General features: G+C 39.5%; 1 protein-coding gene across 16 annotated transcripts in view; it reads left to right on the top strand.

Moving 5' to 3' along the window:
- The window catches only part of FRMPD1 (FERM and PDZ domain containing 1), a 134,099-nt gene that overhangs the window by 62,788 nt on the left and 49,894 nt on the right, over positions 1-21,417 (top strand). For 2 of the 16 annotated variants that reach the window (XM_057723451.1, XM_057723439.1), the window contains exon 5: positions 12,121-12,155. The exons of 12 other annotated variants lie outside the window; for them this stretch is intronic. The gene's annotated coding sequence lies outside the window, so the exon portion shown is untranslated. Of the gene's footprint in view, positions 1-5,324; positions 5,344-12,120; positions 12,156-12,916; positions 12,936-21,417 lie in introns of those variants that run through there. 2 more of the 16 variants (XM_057723448.1, XM_057723447.1) reach the window with 2 other exon arrangements.

Raw genomic sequence — 21,417 nt, 5'->3', positions numbered from 1 at the left:
AACATTTTCTTTTAAACAAAAAGTATTTGTATTCCTTTTACTCAGTAACGACCCAGTAATGCCAGGTCACATAAAATCTATAAATATCGAATTCCTAAAATGTGGATCTGACTTGCTGCTTCTTACTCAGCCTCTGAAGCAGTTTTGCCTTTCACTCATGGCCTTACTTTGTCAGCACACCTGAATGAAACTCATTTTACAAGGATCTGCCTTATTCCAGTGGTGGCTCTAGAAGGAATAGTTGTAGGAAACTTGAATGTCATTTTTTTTTTAATGTGTTGTTACTTCTAGTATTTGTAGTATTGTGAAGACTGTTATTGTTGATTTTTTCAGTAGGGCTATCTTTATAGGGCTTGGGCTTTGGCTAGTTAGCACTATTGGTTTCGGTCCTTCAACCAGTATTTACTGGACATCTCTTAAGCACTGAAGAATCACAGTGACTCAGACAACCATGGTCATGCTGACATGGAGCTTATACTCTAGCAGGGGATATATATATATATATTTATATATATATGTGCATATACATAGTTCTGAGAGAGGGAACCTATGGATATGTGGAAGTACCCAACCCAGAGCTGGAGGTCAGAGAAAACTTAAGTAAGATATAAACTAAGACCTAAAAGTCAACTGGGGCTTGGCGTGTACTACTGACTTGTACACATCAAGTGGGTGAATTTTATGGGATGTGAATTATATCTCAATAAAGCTGTTAAAAAAATTAATTGGACAAGCCAGGAGTGGGAAGAGGGTACCTGGCAATGAAATGGCATGTGCAAAGGTTCAGTGGCAAGAGCAAAAATGGGAGAGGTTTGGTAGGGCTGGACTCCCTGGGAGGTGGAGAGCAGTGAGACAGGGGAAAGCAGACAGGCTGGAGAGCTGCGTGGGGCCTGAACAGGTAGGGCTTTGAAGGTCTATAAAAATTATGAATCTAAAAACATAGCAGCTACCATTTATGGAGTCCTTTTCATATGGCAGGCACTGTTTTAAGCCGCTTGCGTGCATTAACTCAAATCCTGACAACAGTCCTGTGAGGCAGGTACTATTGCTATCCTCATTTTACCAGTAGGGAAACCGAGGCAGCAGATCGTTAAGTAACTTGCCCATAGTCACAGACCTAGTAAGTGACAGAGCTGCAATATGATCCCAGGAGGGCTGGCCCCAGAGCTCACAGGATAGATTCTAGTAAATTACCTTAAAAGGTGTAGGGTGATATCATAGAGTTTTACGCAGGGGAATGACAAGGGCATATTTACATCTTAGAAAGAGATTGCTCTGTGGTATGGAAATGGGATTGGACGGAGAGCAAGGCTGAAGCAGGGAGACCACGTGCGCATGATCCACATTAAGCGAGCGTGCTGGCCTGAGCATGCGTGATGGCAGTGGGGAGGGAAAAAAGCGGAGACTTGAGAGGTAGTTAGGGGGTCCCATTAACAGGAGTTGCAGAGTGGCTGATTTGGAGGGAGGGTATGGAGAGTCTCAGATGGATGCCAGGGTTCTGGGCTTGGGAAGCTAGGGGAGTGGGGGGTTTAGTGGTGTCGATGATGTCCACGCCGCAGAGGTGCCCCAGTGTGGGCTGGTTAGTGTCTTGTCACATGGGAGTAGTTTAGACCCCTGACCTCTCTGCCAGCGAGAATCATGGAATAAGAGGTGGCAGGGGCCTTAGAATCCTTCTAGATCTAGAGGTGGAAATGGAGGTCCTGGAAGGAGAAGGGGCTTTCTGAAGGTCGTGCGGAGGGCAGAATGAGGTGCGCTTCTGCTGACGTTCAGGCTGGTTGCATTTGCTTGACACGTTGCCACTTCCCAGAGCTTTGCTTCTCTTCTCAGAAGTAGTCTCTCTGATCCTAAAAAGAGGTGTCATTGTGCACAGACAATAATAATGGGAATTAAAATAAAAGCGAAGGAAATTTATAGCCTAAATCCATCATCCACCAGATCCAACTTGCTGTGTTGTGTCTCCTGCCGACCTCTGCCCAGCATCACATTTGCAGCTGCACCCAGAGCACAGATACGGCTTTATAGCCCATAGTTTACACCTTATGTTAAAACAGTTGCTTTTCCTGGAATGTTATGTGGCTTCTGGTTAGCATTTCTTAAGGATTCAAAAAAGAGGATGTGCTGTAACTTACTCACCCACCCTCTGTTGTCAGCCGTTTTGTTTTTCTTCCTTAGAGATAGTGTCTCATTGAGCATCTTGTTTGCCTATCCTTTTCCTTCTCCCCTCAGGAAAAACTCCCAGCCAGGATAGTGTCTCTGTCCTTTTAAAGCAGAGTGGCCCAAACTGGATGCTTTTCTGTACTGAGGTCAGGGACAGAAGGCAGAATGCTTAATTAGGGCTGAGTTTCTGGGTTTCTGGGCCCTGCCATCTTCACTGATCTCTGACTCGAGTTGGCATCTGTTCACAGTTGTCGGCATGGCGCCTAATGGCTGCCATCTCGGAACAGCTGACCTGATTCCCTGAATCGTTTGCTGTAAACCAGGCAATTCTACAGGAGGAAGAGGAGGTTTCTGGGCAGAATGCTTAATCAAGGCTTAATTAAGACAGCCAGAGCGGCCGGTTGGCTTGAACCCTCACACAGGGTCCTGATTGGCAGGCGGCACCTGGCGTTCTTGGCTGTCTGACAGCAATCAGCCGTTCCCAAGCCCCATGCAGAGATGAGCAAGACACACGCTGCCACGGCGGGTTGGTTGGAGCCCTTTCGTAGACTCCCTGGAGCGTTTTAGACATCCCTTTCTCTTGGGCCCCAGGCCCTGCCTCACATTGGTTAGGAGTTATCTATCTATGTGTCTTGTCCTCTCTATAACACAATGAACCCTCCAAGGGCAGGGGCTGTGTCTGGCTAACCTTGATCTTCTCTATCAGACCCAGCACAGGGCCCAGCAAAAAGAGGGCACTTGATATGAATTGAATGAAAAGCATTGATTTTTGGACCAAATCTTTTGGCTTGAAATGGTTGCAGGGACTAGACTTGAGAAGTGCAAGGACTTGGGGGCCCACAGGCCCATGGCCAGTGCCAAGTCTATGGGAAGAGTGAAGACTTTTAGAGAAGACCTCAAGATCTCTGGCCAGGACAGAGCCTGATGTCAGGTCATGGGGCAGGAGCTCTGGGAAGCATGTCTTGGACCCAGCTTTGGAAGCCATTCTTAGTTTCTTGTGCTGTGGTTGTGGTTGTTATTGTTTATTTTAGCCTGATAGATTTGGAATCCTGCCTTCCTTTCCCAGACATAGACGCATGTAGTCAAATCTCAGTCCACCAGGTGTCAAACTGCTGCATTTGAGCTGCTCTGGGAGTCCTTGGTCTGAACTTCCCAAGCACTGTTCTTGCTGTGGGTTTTGATTTTGGTGCCTGTGATATCAAACCTGCCCAGAGGCTGTTGAAATGAGTTGGCATGTAATGACATTTGATGACTCATTACATAGATAGTAAGAAAAACAAATCTAGTCTTTGAGTCTACATTCCACAATTTTGTTGAATTATACCCAAATGGTTATCAAGAGAATTTTTCTTAATAGGCAGGGCCTGGGCCCCAAGAGAAAGGGATGTCTAAAACACTTCAGGGTGTTTGCAATAACCAAGTCTATGGAGAGGGAAAGAACTTCACACTGAATGTCAAGCAGGTACTCAGCCTGCAGGATCTTATGACCTCTGAGATGGAAAGGCCCTAATAGGCTTCTGGTCTAGCACCTGGATACTTTGTGCACTTGTGTAACAGCAGGTAGGCCCCAGGGAAAATGTGTTATCATGAAAGTCTCAATTGCCAAGTCTTTGGCCCCTTTTCAGGATGGACTTTTGGCTGTCTTGGCTGTATTTGAAATGGTTGGTCACATATTGTTTTGTGTGTGTGTGGCAAAATACATAGAACATAGAATTTGCCTTTAAAAAATCATTTTCAAGTGCACAATTCAGTGGTAATAAGTATATTCACAATGTTGTTATACCTATATCCACCATTACCACTATCTAGTTCCAGAATTTTTTCATCACCTGAAAAGGAAATTCTGTACCCATCAAGCAAACATACCCTAATTCCCTCCTCCCCTGAACCCCTGATAATATATAATTAGATAATTATGTCATCTAATTTACTGTGAGGTAGGTCAAGTCAGCCCACTTCACAGATGACAGGTTCATGGAGGCTATGGTACTTGTCCAAAGACACACAAGTTAGTGACAGTTGGGAATGGAACCCAGGTCATGTCCAGGCCTGTGCACTTGACTTGAGAGGTTTCTGGGGGAAGAGCCTTGAACCCAGCAGCACTGTCAAAGCATGGAAGGAGAGGATGAGCATGTGACTACCACATGAAATCTCCATGCCCATGAGACTGCTTTGAAAACTGCAGAGGACGTTGCAAAACCCTTGTAAACGTTGCTCGTGTCTCTCCAGCAGATTGCTACTTCCATTCTGCTCTGAATTGTAAATAGGTATTTATAGCTCTGATTCCTCCAGTGAATTACAAACTCCTTGAGTGTGGGAACTGTGCTTGCTTGTCTCAGTGTCCCCCTCAGCCTCTGTACCTGGTGCATTGTTGCTGATCAATGAGTGTTTCCTGAATGAGTGTGTGGATGCTAGCATTGACTCAGAGAGGAGGAAAGGGAAACAGGAGTCAAGATGATGTCTGTCCAGGTATGTCACAGCGAAGGGCTTGACTAGAGATTCAACTTAGAGAATTGGAAAGAAAGAGGGGAACTCCATGGTCTTCTGGGGATATGGATGGGAGAATCCATAACAGGATCTTGAAAAGTGAACAAACTTTGGTCTGACTCCTGACTTCCAGCTTCATGGCACTGATAATCTAATTCTCTCTTTTTTCTCCCTAGCACTTACCACTTTTTAACATTCTTGATTAATTTCCTTTATTATATTTGTCGTTTCTTATCTAGTGGGAACCTCCACTAGAATGTAAGCTTCATGAGGGTAGTCAGTTCTGTCTATTTTGCTACACTCGTCTTTCCCCAAGTCCCCCGATCTAACCAAGCACTAACTCCTTTCTGCCACTATAGATTTGCCTCTTCTGGACTTTCATATGAATGGAATCATATTGCATGTACGTCTTCAGTGACTGGCTCCTTTCACTTAGCACAGTGTTTTCAAGGTACATCCATGCTTGACCCTTAACTTTACAGGTAGGAAAATTGAAACTCAGAGAGGGAATGTACGTGACTTGGGTCATGCGTCCTGCTGGTAGGGCTGATTGCAGGTGTTCTGTCTCCCTATACAGAGCTTCTTTTCCCGCCCTGGGTGGACCAAGAGCCTTGGCAGCCACAGCCAGCTCAGCAGTGTCATTTTGCCATCCACCTTTGGGGCAGCCTACAGGGCTTCTTCCAGCATAGCCCTGGTGAGGTGAGGCCTTGAAGGTAGTGTTATTGTTGGTGGCAGCTTTTTCCCACGTTCTTTCCAGGGCTCATTGTCCACCTGATAAAGTAAATGACTTGTGTGACCAGTTTCCAGTCTCCTGGGTCCCACAGCCCTTAGATCACCAGCAAGAGAAAGGCACAGCCTGGGGCCCCATCGTGCTGACTGTTCCTGCTGTCACCATGTCGCTCCCAGAGGGCCATGCAGAGGCCATCTGCACTGAGCTAGATAAGAGGCTGTGCCCTTGCTGAGCGATGTCTAATCCTGTTAGGCAGATGTGAAATCTGGGTAGCATGGTAATGACCTGAACCCATGTTTTCCAAAGGCTTGTTTTTATACCATGTGGCACCCAAGATGGTTTTAGGTGATACGGGAACAAACATTTTTCTTTAAATGGTCGTATATTTACTTTAATGTGTACCAGGAAGAAACCCATATCTAGCATTATCAGACATGTGATTTGATGAATATCATCGTTTAGGCTGAAGGTAAAGTAGGAGGCGCTGTACTATAGAATCTTTTTTATGCAGACTGTGCATGCTACAGGTGTGGTAGTCTGGCAGTTTGCTGACATGGTCCCCCTGCCTTTCTCATTTTCTCAGAACTGTCATTTTTCTGATAAAGCATCATCTTAGTCTGAATTCCTTTTAGGAAATTAATGCCCATTATCTCTCACTGAGCTATGATCACTGTAATGAACTAAGGCAACGTTAAATGATTGACAGAGAAACGTAAATATGTATTTCCCTAAAATATTTGCAAATAACTTTTTTTTTTCGGCTCAGAACTTCAAGAATTAAAACTGCTTATTGTTCTAGTGTTCTGAGCTTGCTGTAGTATTTCGGACATCTATAACCTGCCATTATTAATTCAACAAATGTTGGTTGAACTCAAGGCATTCTGCTGGACCCTGTAGGGATTGTGAAGAAATAGGATGCTTTTCTCCTTCTCTCAAGGAGTTCACAATCTAGGGGGCAAAAAACAAGACCTGAATCCATATAAATTTAGGAAACACAAGACAAGAGCCTAGACAAGGAGGTCAGGGGCCGGATGGAGGGTAAGACACAACACAGTAGCTCTGCGATTGGGGGACCTGGGGGTTCATGGTAGACCAGTAGGCAGGAATCCACCCTGGGTGTGGTGGAACTGGAGCTGGGTTTTGAAGGTTAGATAGGATTTGAGTAAGTCTCAGAGAGTGAGGATATCAAGAGCAAATGCACAGGATTGGCCACCTAGGGCCATTTTGAGGGACAGAGAAGCATTGGATCAGAGAATTATGTGATAGGAGGAGGATGGGGCCTTGGGTCCCCTTGGTCTCTTGGAGGAATTTCTTTAACCTCTAGAAGACTCAGCTTCCTGGTCCTCAAAATGCAGTTATGGATTCCCACTACACAGGACAGTCATGAGAAGTAAATAATATGCTATAGGTTATACATATATTAGTTCCCTTCCTTTTTCCAAACTTGTCAGGTGGGAAATTGAGTTGGACATCTGGGCAGAGGTTGGATATTAGGGATGGGAAGCACTAGAGGGCATAAGAAGGGAACGGATGAGATGATACAGTTTTAGAATTGGCAGATTCTTTTTTTTTTTTCCTATCTTTATTGGAGTATAATAGCTTTACACTGTTGTGCCAGTTTCCACTGTACAACAAAGCGAATCAGCTGTATTTATACATATATTCCCATATCCCCTCCCTCTTGAGCCTCCCTCCTGAGCATCCCTCTCACCTTCCCTATCGCACCCCTCTAGGTCATCAGCAGTCATTGAGTTGATCTCCCCGTGTTAGGCAGTTGCTTCCCACTAGCTATCTATTTTACATTTGGTAGTATATAAATGTCAATAATAGTCTTTCACTTTGTTCCAGCTTCTCCTTTCCCACCTCCCCATGTCCTCAAGTCTGTTCCCTGCATCTGCATCTTTATTCTTCCTCTGGCACTGAGTTCATCAATACTATTTTTTTTAGATTCCATGTATATGAGTTAGCATATGGTATTTGTTCTCTTTCTGACTTACTTCACTCTATATGACAGACTCTAGGTCCATCCACCTCACTACAAATAACTCAATTTCATTCCTTTTTATTGCTGAGTAATACTCCACTGTATATATGTGCCACATCTTCTTTATCCAGAATTGGCAGATTCTTAGAGAAATTCAATGTTAAGGTAAGAGATAACGAGAGGTTTGGAGACTTGTGTAATTCCAGGCTTAAGAGTCAGTCAGGAAGAGAATCCAGGTCTCCTGTCTTTCAGCTCAGTGCTCTTTTCAGATTTCCTAGCTTTCATCTAGAGGGAAGTTAGAAATGCAAACTCTCAGGCCTTACTCTGGACCTACTGAATTAGAAACTCTGGGGCTCCAGTGATTTGTGTTTTAACCAGCCCTCCAGATGCTTCTAACGCTTTTAGGGAACCAGTGTTCTGGGTTTTACTAAGAAAGAATGGGGGGAGGATATGAGGAAAAACAGGTTCCTTGTTGGAGTTGGATGTTACTTACCACCAAGGGAAAGGGGGCAGAAGGGTTAAGCTAGGTGTCAGAGAGAAACTTCTTTTTTTAAAATTGAGATATAATTCATGTACCATAAAATTCACTCCTTTAAAGTGTACAAATCAATGGTTTTTAGTATATTCACAAGGTTATACAACCATCACCACTGTCTAATTCCAGAACATTTATCACCCCCAAAATACACCCATTACCCATTAGCAGTCAATCCTCATTTCCCCTTTCCCACAGCCCCTGGCAACCACTAATCAATGTTCTGTCTCTATAGATTTGTCCATTCTGCACATTTTGTATAGATGGAATCATACAACGTGTGGCATTTTGTGTCTGGCTGCTTCTACTTTAATGTTTTCAAGGTTTATCCATGCTGTAGCACGTATCAGGACTTCATTCATTTTTTTAAAAATATAAATTTATTTATTTATTTATTGGCTGCATTGGGTCTTCGTTGCTGCACACAGGCTTTCTCCAGTTGTGGTGAGTGGGGACTACTCTTCATTGTGGTGCGTGGGCTCCTCATTGTGGTGGCTTCTCCTGTTGCGGCACACGAGCTCAATAGTTGTGGCTCATGGGCTTAGTTGCTCCGAGGCATGTGGGATCTTCCTGGAGCAGGGATTAAACCCGTGCAGTGGCAGGTGGATTCTTAACCACTGCACCACCTAGGAAGCCCCAGGACTTCGTTCCTTTTTATGGCAGAGATAAACTTCTTATACTTCAAACTTTTGTCTCAGATTTGGTCATACAACTGAACTTTACACTACCTCAGAAAAAGAGGTTTCTCATGGGCACATTTGCATAGAACTTGATCGTTTTCAAAGAACTGTCAAAACATAATGGAATGTAAACCTTTCACCAACCATGAAACACAGCTGGGCAGACGAGAAAACAAGCCAGAGAGGGAAGTGTCGGTGCTCGACCAGTGTACCACTGTGCCCGCTCGCTGAAGTGCGAGTAGGAATGTGGTGGGCGACAGACAGGGCATGTGGACTAGGCAGAGGAAACAGCATCCGCAGAGGCATGATGGTGTGGGAAGTCAGGGTCTGTTTGAGGAACAGTGGGTAATTCAGTTCTGATGGTGTGTGCAGTGTGAGGGAGATGAGACAGACAGGTAGGCAGGGGCCAGATCGCAAAAGGCTTCGACTGCCACTCCAAGGCTGGGAGGGGGGCAGTAGGAGGGAATAGTTGAGTCCAGCTCCAGAGACAGGCAAGCTAATCTGACTTGGAATTCCAGTTCTGCCACTTTCTTGCTATGTGCTTTTGGCCAAATGACTTAACTTCTTCATGCCTTAGTTTCCTTTTTGTAAGTGAGGATTGCAATAAGCATTAAATAAGATAACATGTAAATTGCTTAGCCCAGTGTCTGGCACATAGTAAATGATAGTATGGTAATGTGGTTGTGTTACTAATATTGTAATTCTTGAGCTCAGATGTTATCCTAAAAATGAAGGGAAACCACTAAAAGATTTTAAAAATAAAAGTGACATGATTAGAATTACATTATATCATTTTGGCAGCCATATGGAGGATAGATTGATGGAGGGTAAGTCTAGAAGCACAGAGACTGGCTAGGAGATTATCATAGTATTTCAGACAGGATCAAAGTTTGAACAATGACTGTAGCACTAAGAAAGGAGAGTTTGTGAGAGATTAAGGTAATTGGGAGCAAAGTCAGTAGAACTTGGTGACTGGCTCAATGTGGGGCATGAAACAGGGGGAAAGAATCAAGAATGATTTTTGACTTGGGCAGTTAGCTAATTTAATGGTGGTTTCCTTCAACAAGATGTTCCACCTTGGAGGAGAGGATTTGAAGAGTGGAGCAAAGAAAGATGGTGAACTCTATTTTAGATTTGACTGGCCCAAGTGCTTATGGGACATCTTGGTAGAGATCCTGAAGAGGCAGTTAGCTCTCAAAGCAGCTGAAACTGGGAGAGTAAATGACACTGCTGATGGAAAGTGTTTAGAGCAGTGAGCCTCAAACTTTGCTGTACATTGGAATCACTGGATGGGGTTGGGGGGAGGGTCTTTAAAAACTACCAGTGTCTGACTTGCACCCTCAAACGTTCTGATTTAATTGGTCTGGAGTGTGATCTGGGATTGTTAAAAGCTCCTCAGGTGATTCTAATGTGCCACGAAGTTTGGGAACTACTGATTTAGAAATAATAGATGTCATTTATTTAGATAAGAAGGGAGCTGAGAACCAGAACCTAGAATTAGAGGATGGAAGGAAGCGGGATAGGTGAGTAGGTGTAATCTGAGAGGCTGGAGGAAAGTGAGGAAACAGATGTCACAGGAGCCAAGGGAGGAAGGTCAAGATGTTTTAACACAATTATTTATGTTAGTTTAAGAGAAAATGCTAGTTTGGTAATTTATTTTCTCTCATTATTCAAAGGGCTGGAGTTTTGCCATGCATTTTGGTTTCTTGTTTGTGTTTTATTTCTTGTGACATTAATTGGTTTAGATCCTCGGACCTTGTGTATATTGGAGATTAGATATTATAAGATATTATATATATATATACACATATATGTATATATATAGAGAGAGAGAGTTTGTTCACTTGTTTATTACTGGTGTGTAGAAGTTCGCCATTGCATTTTGTGTTCCATTCATTTGTCATTTATTCATTTAACAAACACCAAATTTATTGAATATCTATTAATGTTGGGAACTGGAGATACAAAGATGACTAAGAGAAGAAACCTTGCTTTCGAGTTGTTTATGATCTGGTGCAGACCAGCACACAATCTGGAATCATTTCACCTCCTAAATCATAGCCTTTCAGGTTTGGAAGGACATATTGATCTAGTCCCCAACCAATTTTGACTGTCCCTTATAGGATCCCTAACCTGCTGATGTCTTTTGTATTTCTTGTACACCTCAGTGATGAAAAGCTCTCTCTCAACCTGGGTAGCCCAGTGCCATTTTGATAGCTCTGATTATGAAAAGTCTTTTACAAGATGCACAAAAGGGATAAATGTTAAAGCTAACTCCATGGGTGCATGGAGATTCATGATTCTATTCTGACTTGTGTATGCTTTAAAATTTCCCTTAAGAAAAATTAAAAAGTTGTTTACATTGAATCGAATTTTTCTTCTTGAGCGTAGATAAATTTTTACTTTAGGTTTCATTCAGAACAAGTCCAGACTTCTTTTACACATATAGACTTTTTCAATACTTGTGATTGTCCATAAAGTCATCACAGCTTTACAGTTTTGCCCAGGTTATTTTTTATCTCCGATATGTTGAAATTGAGGCCTGTATGCAATCATGCCACCTATAGGCACTGGTGGTTTAAGTTCCTTTGCTGTATTTCTCTCTCATTTCTTTCATGTTGTATCACACTAGCTGGTGACTATAATGTCGTGATGAACACTGTTAATTTATTTTCCCTTTTAAGTGGAATGCTTTTATCTTTCATTCTAAAATAATATTGAATGGCCTGATATTTCTGCTTTTTAAGTCAAAACAAGGAGACTAAATTACATAGAACAAATGATTTTCCAGCATCTTATGATATGATCATCTATTTTATTATCTTTTCTGTTTATGAGCTAAAACATATTAATAGTTTTCCTTAAATTGAACTTTTCTTTCTTAGGATAAATCCAACTTGATTATGGTGTATTATCCTTGTAATGTGTTGTTGCTGGATTTTGCTGGAGGTAATTTTTTTAATTAAAAAACAAGTTTATTAAGAAGAATTTTTATAGTACACAAAAGTAGAGAGAATAGTAAAATAAAGTTTAAATACCCATCTCCTAGCTTCAAGAATTATTAACATTTTCTGGCTAGGATCTTCTTTAGGAATTTTGTGAGTATTTCATGAGTGAGATTGGCCTCTCTGCCACTTCTTAGTGTAAGCTTTGTCAGATTTTAAATTCAGGGCTATCTTTGCATTATTAGAAGAACTTGGTAGCATGCTATCATTTTTCTCTGTTGAAGAATATTGTGTATTAATTTTTGAGAGAGAGCATGAAATAATTCTCTGATACACACAACAACACTTCAAGTTCTATGTGGATTTTTAAATAGATTTATGAAAAATTCACTTTCAAAATTTCTTCCACAGGTATAGATTTACTCTAATTTTTTATTTTAGTTCTGGTTCTTTGCTTTGGGGGTAAAGGTGTTGAACTACCTCAGTTTCCTGAAGTTGATCAGCCTTATGATAGCTGAAGATAGAAGTAATTTGTGGAAACCATAGAATAAATGAGCCAAATATACTGACAACTGACCTTGCCAACCATGTCTTACCACCAGGCAAAGAACAGAAGGGGGGCCGCCCCTTTCCTGAGGTAGGGGCTGCATCTTACTCATCTCTCATTCTTGGTCACTTGCACTGAGTGTTTTTTCAATGAATGTGTGTTTAGTGAATTGGATTTATTTTTAAACAAATGGTGTCTTCAGCACATCCAGGAAAGATCAACATCTTGGATCCCCAGAGGCTACTACCAGGGTGTTTCATTGGTGAAAATCCTATTTTCATCTTTCAGTATGGGTCTTAGAGTCTTCTGCTTTTAACACCCTACATGGAAAGTATTTCTTCCTCTATGCCCAAGGAACTGGTCTAGGAAAATCCCTTCACAGATACAAATGCACTTACATACTAAAAGGTTGATATGGAAATCTTGGAAGACACTGTTCAATGAGCCTGACCTTGTTACCCAGGAGTCTGCCCCTCAGGAAAATTGAAGCACTTACCAGGAAGACTCTAGAAATTTGTATTCCAAATATATCTTCCAAAGCCACTCATATTACTTAGCTTATCTAAATTGTGTGTAACATGTATGACACTCTGTAGTGTTTTTTTTCTAATGTTTGTCTATCTTTGCTCTTTTTTCATTTTGTTAATAATAACTTGTGCCAGAGGTTTACTGCTTTTTGTCAATCTTTAAGAACCCACATTAATCAAAGATGACATAAACAGATGGAGGGATATACCATGTTCCTGGATTGGAAGAATCAACATCGTGAAAATGACTGTACTACCCAAAGCAATTTACAGATTTAATGCAATCCCGATCAGATTACCAATGGCATTTTTCACAGAACTAGAGCAAGAAATCTTACGATTTGTAAGAACCCACATTAATTCTGTCTTTATTTAGTGAAACCTTATTCTAATTTTCCAGTTTATTTCTGCTTTTATTTTAATTTTGTTCATTCAGTCATTCAACAAACATTTATTGAGCCTATGTGACAGGTCCTGAGAGAGAATTAAAAAGGATAAGACGTGTTCTCTATGCTCAAGTTGCTGACAGTATAATAAGAGAAGAAATAGTGAAAGAAAATACCCCATTAAACTGACAAAAGACCTTCACTAGTAGGTTAAAAAAAAATCAGAGGATGACTCCCAGGGATATCTTTCAAGAACAGAGTCTCAAATATCACTTGTAAAGCTTTTACATTCCCCAGAGAGAGAAATAATGAACTGAGTCTATGTCTATATCTAAATAATATGCTACAAATCATATAAACCTAATCTTTTCTTTTTCAAATGATCATATTCTTTTCCTCTTTTAAAATACATTTTAAGGGTTATTCTTTAATCTTTGGCATTTAAGACTTGAGCTGATATGTAGGAAACCTTCCTTGAGGCATATATCTGAGAGCTGCTTTTTTGTGCTCTTTATATTTGAAACATATTTTCCAGCTCAAAAAATTTACCTTTAACTCTTTCTTTGATTACAGTTTTATGCATTCCTTTTCTCTCTCTCTCTGCCAGCTCCTATTATTTGTAAGTTGAATATCCTCAGTCTGATTCTAGGTCTGACAGTTTCATTTGAATTGCTGTTTTTTTTTTTTAATTTCAATTTAGTGTGATTTTTAGCTCTTCACTTTCCCTTCTATCCATTGCTGCCTTCTTTGATGTTTTTCATTTCTCATTAGCAGTTAATGGTTTCCTGAAGCTCTTTATTATCACCTCTTGAATCCCTTTTGAAGGGTTTGTAATCTTAATTGTCTATTTACTTTGTAAGATAGTTATCACCCTAATGTATTCTTCTCAATTTGCAAAATATTTTGAGAGTTTGTCTCTTCATAGTGCTTTGTTCCAGACAACCAGAAGTGTGCTCTGTTTGCGGATTCACGCTCTTTAAGGGATTGTGCCAAATTCGTGTGTACCTACAGGAGAGTGATCTAAAGTGATCCTGCCATATGAAGACCTGTTGAAGGAACTGAGGATGTTTAGTCTGGGGCAGAGGAGGCAAGATTGCTGTGTTCAAGTCCAGAAAGACTGATGTATAGGAGAGGGATGGTGTGCTGGTGTGGGGTGGAGTGCTCAGAGGGCAGCACTACTGCAGAGGACTGAAACTGAGGGGATGGAGACATGGAATTCAGCTTTATGTAAAGCAAATTTCTGGCAATAAGATAGATCTAACAGTGAATGGCCCAACAATCAGAGGCCAGATGACTTCTTGGCAATGGGACTGTAGGGAAGATTCAAACGTTTGGGAATTATCTGGGCTCTTATTTTCTTCCATTGGCTCAGCAATCCAGAGGCAAATATTAAAACCATTAGCAGGTCATTTACTTGACTTAAAACTTTGCTGCTCAGGCTTTGCTGAGTCAGGGAGCACTTTTAATGGCTTGGTTGATGTCATTTGTTTGGTCTTTGGGGACTCCTAGATGAAGGCATGTGTCTACTCACAGTCTAGATATATAATGCAAATTAATTATTTTAATTAGAGCCATATAGGTTTATAGAAATCAATTAGCTAAACTGTATTGGCAATGTTTGTAATAATCCCCTGTAAGTAACCACTGCAGTTTGATGACCTTCGAAAGGAATGGAAAGTTTTTATGGATGAGTCTGAGATCCTTGGCAACTCTGTGGTTGTTTGAAGTTTAAAACAACATAGTGGTCAGAGATTTTGTATCTTCCAGAGATGTGGTGAGTTCAGGAGTTTCAGCTTCTCCAGGGGATGCGGGTCTTTGAATTTTGAGACAGAACCAACAAATATCATCTTGTCTGCTTTTTAGATCTAGTAGAGACCTCAGGTCCCATAGATGGAAGGAACTGCAGAAGTCATCTGGTCCCTGGACTCCACTGTAAGGTCCCTTCTACATCCATGCAGAGTTAGTTATTTAGCCTCTGCTTGACTCCCTTCAGTGACCAGGATCTTTCTAATTTTTGAGAAAGCTCATTCCATCCTTGGATCACTAGGAACACTGGGGAGGTCTAGCCTCAGCCTGAGCTGGAGTCTCCCTCTCTGTGGCATTTCCCCATTAATCTTGGCTTTGCACCCCCAGAAACATATGGCATATGTCTCTTCTCCCTGGTGGCATTTTGGCCATTTGTGAACCATGATTGCAGCTCCAAATCTTTGTTGAATAAACATTCTCTGATTTTTTTTAGTGAGTCTTCATATTACTTGGTTTTAAGTCTCCTTAGCATCCCAGACCCCTATGGAAGATGCTGAAAGTGTGATGCTCAGACATAAGGCAAACCAAGTTAACATCCATATCCTAGAATTGCTAACTGACTCACTCCTGTTAAGGGTCTGACTGAGGCAATTGATATTTGAAAACAATATCCTGTGGGCTTTACTAGACGTTTATTTTTGTATCCTTTGTGATTAGTCGCTTTGTTGTCAGGACACTAGGACCTACATTCTTTTTTTTTTTTTTTTTGGGGGGGTACACCAGGTTCAATCAACTGTTTTTATACACATATCCCCATATTCCCTCCCTTCCTTGACGCCCCCCCCTCGAGTCCCCCCCACCCTCCCTGCCCCAGTCCTCTAAGGCATCTTCCATCCTCGAGTTGGACTCCCTTTGTTATACAACAACTTCCCACTGACTATTTTACAGTTGGTAGTATATATATGTCTGTGCTACTCTCTCGCTTCTTCTCAGTTTGACCTACATTCTTGACCCTCCCTAGTAAGTCTCACAGAAATACGACGTGGTTTTGTGTCCTTGGCAAAAGGACATTAATCCTTATGAAAGAGCTTTTGCAATAACAAGAAGATAGACATTCTAGCAGAAAGATAAGGAAATACCAGAAATAAGAAAGTAACAAAAAAAGAAACATAAATGGCCATAGTGCATAAAAAATGTTCAGATATACAAGTAATCAAATAACTTCAAAAATATAATGAGATCTGATTTGGAAATATGTCCATGATATATTCACTAGTTAAAAAAGATGTACACCACTGAGTATAACATGATTCCATTTCTGTGGCCTATATATTTTAATATATTTAATACAGGCCTCTATAGATTTAGGGCAAAGTTAGAGTGAATATCCACCAAATTATTAACAGTGATAGTCTCTGGGAACTGGATTAGATATTTGAAGAAATATACTCAATTTAATTTAAAATGTGATGGAATTATATGACATTTACTTTTGTTTTCTATATTTCTCAAGAAATATATATTTAAACTAATAATTAGATGCTACTTTCCATCTCATTAGCGAATATTTAAAAAATAATATCCAATATTTATGAAATTTGTGGATTGTATTTACTTTTGTCTTCTGTATTTTTCAAAATATAAACATTTAAATCATAATTAGACACTATTTTCCATCCTGTTAGCAAATCTTTTTAAAATAATAGTATCTAATATTTACAAAAGTCTGTCCTAGCAGGAGTGTAAATTGGTAGCTTCTTGGAAGCAATTTAACAGTACACATCCAAATTCTTATAAATGAACATATGCTGAAATCCAGTAATTTCATTTCTAGGAGTTATCCCAAGAAAATACCTGGGAAGTAGCCATTTACCATGAGTAAGGATATTCATTGTAAAGCTTTTATAATAGTGAAAAATTGGAAACAGCACAAATATCCAGTGATAGACTTATTGAATAAATTATGATATGGCCAAGGAAAATAATACTATGTAGCAATTTAAAATGTTATAAATGCTTAAATATTAGTTTGGAATATGTTCATGAAATATTAAGTGGGAAATGTATAATATCTCATTTTAATAAAAATATATAGCATGTTAAAATGTAGAAAAAGATAGAAAATTAACAATTGCTAACTCTGGTAGGTAGGATTACAGGAGATTTTATTTTTATATTTTTCTATGTGTTTTACTAGAAGCATATATTAACTTTTTAAAATTAAATTAAATAATTAAAAGAAGTTAAGTAGTTTTAAAAAATAGTTCAAAAAATAGTACTAAGGGCTTGCAAGAGAAATCAGCAGTCCCTGCCCTATTCCTCCTCAGCCTCTAATTTGTTATTTTAGAAGAAACCTCTTTCAGCTCTTCTAGCTGTTGCCTCTGTTTTATTCTTCCATACATATGAGAAATATGCTCGAATTACTATTTCCTAATTTATTAATTTTATATATTTAACTAATTTTTGTGGTGAATGAGAATTTAGCTCTTATACCACTATACTAACTTTCGTTTACCATATCCTCCCAACATCATGTCACTGTTTTTAAGAAATCATTTTTCAGTGTTTACATTATTATGGCACTGTAAATATTATTCAGTGCTGAGCCAAGTAGTGAACTGTAATTTTGTTTCCTTTCTCGTACAACTTTTTTTTTTTTTGGATTTCATAATTCCCTGTTTTTGATTTGCTTAGTTTTCCACGTGCTTATTGCTAATACTTTCCACGCCTTCCAACAGCCTCTCAGTGAAATTTTCTGCATAAACACATTAGATAATCTATCCACTCATTTCTTTTCCCTAAGACCTGTGTCCTCACGCACCAGTCTGTACAGGTTGCTCTCTAGGTCTAATATACAGGCATTACCATAGTACATCCCTTCACAGGCATCCTGGGTGCTCCCTTTGCCTGTTGTCTGTATTTCATCCCCAATTATCTAGATCCCATTTCTTCTTTATTTATTTACCTCCTTGTTTTGCTGGAATACATCCTCTAGTAGCATCCTGAGAAAGTGTATATAGGAAGTAAATTTTTTGAGACCTGAACATTTTTAAATATCTTTACTATTTGATTGGTAGTTTGGCTTGGTATAGAATTCTAGATTGAAAATTAGTTTCCTTCAGAAATTTGAAGGCATGGCTTCAATGTCTTCAGACCTCCATTGTTGTTACTGAAAAGTCTAATGCTGTTTTTTTTTTAAGTTTTTAAAATCAATTAATTTCTTTACGGCTGCGTTGGGTCTTCATTGCTGCACGTGAGCTTTTCTCTAGTTGTGGCAAATGGGGGCTTCTCTTGTTGTGGAGCATGGGCTCAAGGTGCGTGGGCTTCAGTAATTGTGACACATGGGCTCAGTAGTTGTGGCACACGGGCTTAGTTGCTCCATGGCATGTGGGATCTTCCTGGACCAGGGATCGAATCCATGTCCCTTGCATTGGCAGGTGGATTCTCAACCACTGCGCCAGCACGGAGGTCCCTCTAATGCTGTTTTTATTCTCAGTTATTTGTGTGTGATCTATTTTTTCCCTCAAAGCTTTGAAGATATTCTGTTTCTAGTTTCTGAAATTTTACGATGTTATTTCTTGATGTGGATATTTTTTCATTCATTATGCTGGACAATTAGTAGATGTTCTTAATCTGGAAACAAGCTTCTCAGGGAAACTTTATTGACTTATTTAATAATTTCCTTACCTCCATTTCCTTTACTCTCTCATTACAGAACTCATGCTGGATGAATATTGAACCTCCTGGATTGATATTTCTAATTTTTCTGTACATTTCTAATTTTTTTCTTTTTTCCCTGTCTTTAGCTTTTGGTTATGTTTTCTATAATATTTCATTGACTACATTTCTCAACTCTTCAATCGAATTTTATATTCCAGTTACCTTATTTTTAGTTTCCAAATTCATGTTCTCTGGTTGTTCTTTTTCAAAGAAAATTCTCTTCTTGTTTCATGGGTGTAATACCTTATCTTTTTGAGTATCTGAATGTAGATAAACATTTTTTTATTCTGTTTTCTGCATTGTCTCTGTTCCTTCTGAGTTCTTCTGTTTGTTTTGATCTGATTTTTATAATACAAGCTTTCCTCAAATATCCATTCAAGTATAAGAGTGAAACATTAAACAAATAACTGGAAGCTTTGTGTGACGGGTGTGGCTCACTGACGGGTCACTGACAGATTTCAAGGCGGTGATCTGGCAGCAAGTTGCCAGAAGTGTCAATATCTGAAGCTCTTTTCTCTGGTGCTGTTTAGTTCTCCAGAAAAGGATTCTCTGGGCTTTTACTTTGGATGTAAATTCCTAGCTGCCTGTATTCTGGGAATTGGGCAAAAGAGGTCCTGTCATTTAGTAAGAAGAATTTTTCTTAATCCTTCTGTTTTCATTCCTGTATCTTCTATTGTGCCTAGTGTCCCCAAATCTGCAGCCTCTCTCTTTTTTTTTTTTAATTTTATTTATTTATTTATTATTTTTTGGGGGGTACACCAAGTTCAATCATCTGTTTTTATACACATATCCCCGTATTCCCTCCCTCCCTTGACTCCCCCCCCACCCTCACCATCCCAGTCCTCTAAGGCATCTTCCATCCTTGAGTTGGAGTCCCTTTGTTATACAACAACTTCCCACTGGCTATCTATTTTACAGTTGGTAATATATATATGTCTGTGCTACTCTCTCGCTTTGTCTCAGCTTCCCCTTCACCCCCCGCCCCCTCCCAGACCTCGAGTTCTCCAGTCCATTCTCTGCACCTGCGTCCTTGTTCTTGTCACTGAGTTCATCAGTACCATTTTTAGATTCCGTATATGTGAGTTAGCATACAATATATGTCTTTCTCTTTCTGACTTACTTCACTCTGTATGACAGACTCTAGGTCTATCCACCTCATGACATATAGCTCCATCTCATCCCTTTTTATAGCTGAGTAATATTCCATTGTATATATATACCACATCTTCTTTATCCATTCATTTGTTGATGGGCATTTCGGTTGCTTCCATGTCCTGGCTATCGTAAATAGTGCAGCCTCTCTTATTTGATTCTCTAAAGAATAAGCCTTTTGTCCCCAGAAGGCTAGGGAAGGGATGGTTGTCTAGGTGGGCAAATGTAGTGGGATGGGGCCTGTGAGTATAATTGGTGCTTTATACAGACCTGTTTCCATGTTTTCAGCCCTGTACCTCATCCTTGCTTTCTCCCATACATACTGTCTCCAGTTACTGAGCCATCATAGGGCAAATCAGCACATTTTCCATCAGAATCCCTTTCTGCAAGCACATTGGTTTCTGTTTCCTTTGCTCTGCTCAGTTATATCTCCTCCAAGCAATTTCTATCTTCCAGATATTGTCAACATCTCTCATCTATGGTCTCCTCTCTTGTTCTCTTTCTTCTATGGGTTTATCCCCTTTTTGTTCCTTTACTGTAATTTATAAGGTTTAGGAAAGAGAAGAGATTAAGACATTGTTTCAATTCACTATGCCTAACCAGAAATCTGTTCTCACTTTTGTAATTTTAAAAAGTGAGCTGTATAGAACTGAAGATAGCATTCAGTTCTGCTGTCCCTGCTGTAGAAAAAAGCTAGACTAACACATCCTTTGATCTAAATGGAATCTGTTTTTGGTTGCAGCCTACGTTTTACACCCATTAATTTGTATTTGGCTGCCATTTGATGAAAAGCGTAAGTCTCCAGGTTTCCAAAGTGATGAGTTTGGGTGTCCTGCTTTCATTTCTATATGAAAATGGTTAGTGCACTCCTAGTATAGATCCCACTATTATTCTGTTGATTACTGATAGATTCTAGTTCCTTATATTTTATTTGGCATATTTACTTTGATACTTATAAGGGAGATTGTATTTTGCCTTATTGTAGTATTTTTAGCAGAATTGGTATCAGTGTTATACTGACTGCTTAAAAAGAATTTGGTAGCTTTCCTTCTTTATGCTCTAAAATAGCTAACATAGCATGGGGGAAAATATACTAAGCTGGCTGGAAGCAACATGATATCCTGGATTGGATCCTGGAACAGAGAAGGAGCATAAGTGGAAAAACTGATGAAATCTGAATAAAATTTATAGTTTAGCTAATATTAGCATACCAACGTTCATTTCTTAGTTTTGACCAAGTTACAATGATTATGTAAGATGCTAACAGAGAAAAATGAATGAAGGGTATATTGGAACTCTCTGTATTATCTTTCCAACATTTTTATATGTCTAAAATTATTCCAAACTTAAAAGTTTATGTTTAAAATAAAACAAAAACATTGTTGGGGTGAGCTACATCTTGTGGATTTGAACTTGTCTGCCTGGAATTTTTTGGGAGTGTAACTCTTTAACAACCTTCTCTTCTATGGTAATTGTCTTTTTAGATTTTCTGTCTCTTTTAGGGTCACCTTATATCATTTATATTTTCCTTGAAAAGCATCCATGTTATTAAGGTTTTCAAATGTATTTGTGTAGTGTTAAGCAACATAATCTCTTATAATTCTTTTTATTTTCTCTGTATCCATGGTTATTTCACAATGTCTTATCTTATTTTGTGTGGATATTTATTGGGTTGTGAAATTAATTTGGTGAGTTGAGACCAGTATTTTATTTTATTTTTTATTTTTTTAAGTTTATATATTTTGTCATTTTCTTTTTGTTTTTATTTTTTTAAGCTCTTTATTGGAATATAATTGCTTTACACTCTTGTGCCAGTTTTTG

This window comes from Hippopotamus amphibius, chromosome 2 (genome assembly GCF_030028045.1).
Source record: "Hippopotamus amphibius kiboko isolate mHipAmp2 chromosome 2, mHipAmp2.hap2, whole genome shotgun sequence".
NCBI lineage: Eukaryota > Metazoa > Chordata > Mammalia > Artiodactyla > Hippopotamidae > Hippopotamus > Hippopotamus amphibius.
This window is presented reverse-complemented; position numbering and strand designations above follow the sequence as displayed.